The following is a 904-nucleotide window of genomic DNA, read 5'->3' as shown; positions in this document are numbered from 1 at the left end:
ATTTCCCTGGGTCGCAGATGGCAGACCCGGATCCCGTGCTGGGTCAGGCAGCTGCTCAGATCGTGCTGCCGCCCGCCCCGCCCACCCCGCCCCACACACGGCAGGCCAGGATCTCTCGCTGGGGCGGCCATCGGCCATCCGCTGGGGATTGCGCTGCCACCAGCACCAGGCAGGGCGGTGCAGCGGGATCTGCCTGCAGTATGCAAATTAGCTGCCACCTTTGTTGGCAATTAATTTGCATATAATTCTGATTAGCCAATGGGAGGCGTAGCGAAGATACAGTCAATTACCATGTTTGTCTATTATTAGATAGGAATATAAATCTTTATTGTTGAAAGTATGAAGTATGTCCCTTTTTTCCCTCCCATTGCCCTCACCCCTCCCCCCCCCAAGCCTTCACCACCCTATTGTCTGTGTCTATGGGTTATGCATGTACACATATGAGTTCCTTGGTTGATCTCTTTCCCCGTCTCCTGCCTTCCCTCTAAGGTTTGACAGTCTGTTCAATGTTTCCATGTCTGGGTCTATTTTTGTTCATCAGTTTATGGTGTTCATTAGATTCCACAAATGAGTGAGATCATGTGGTACCTATCTTTCTCTGACTGGCTTATTTTGCTTAGAATGATGCTCTCTATGTCCATCATGCAGTTGCAAATGCTAAGAGTTCTTTCTTTTTTAGAGCTGAATAGTATTCCATTGTGTAGATGTACCACTGTTTTTTCATCAACTCATCTGCTGATGGGCACTTAGGCTGTCTCCAAATCTTAGCTATTGTAAATTGTGCTGCTATGAACATATAGTCTTCCTGATTGGTGTCTCTGGTTTCTTCGAATATATTCCTAGAAGTAGGATCACTGGGTCAAATGATAGTTTCTTTTTTTTTTTTTTTTTTGTTTTATTTACA

The sequence above is a fragment of the Myotis davidii genome, unplaced genomic scaffold (assembly GCF_000327345.1).
Source record: "Myotis davidii unplaced genomic scaffold, ASM32734v1 scaffold642, whole genome shotgun sequence".
NCBI classification, from domain to species: Eukaryota; Metazoa; Chordata; class Mammalia; order Chiroptera; family Vespertilionidae; genus Myotis; species Myotis davidii.
Note: the sequence above shows the minus strand (reverse complement) of the source record.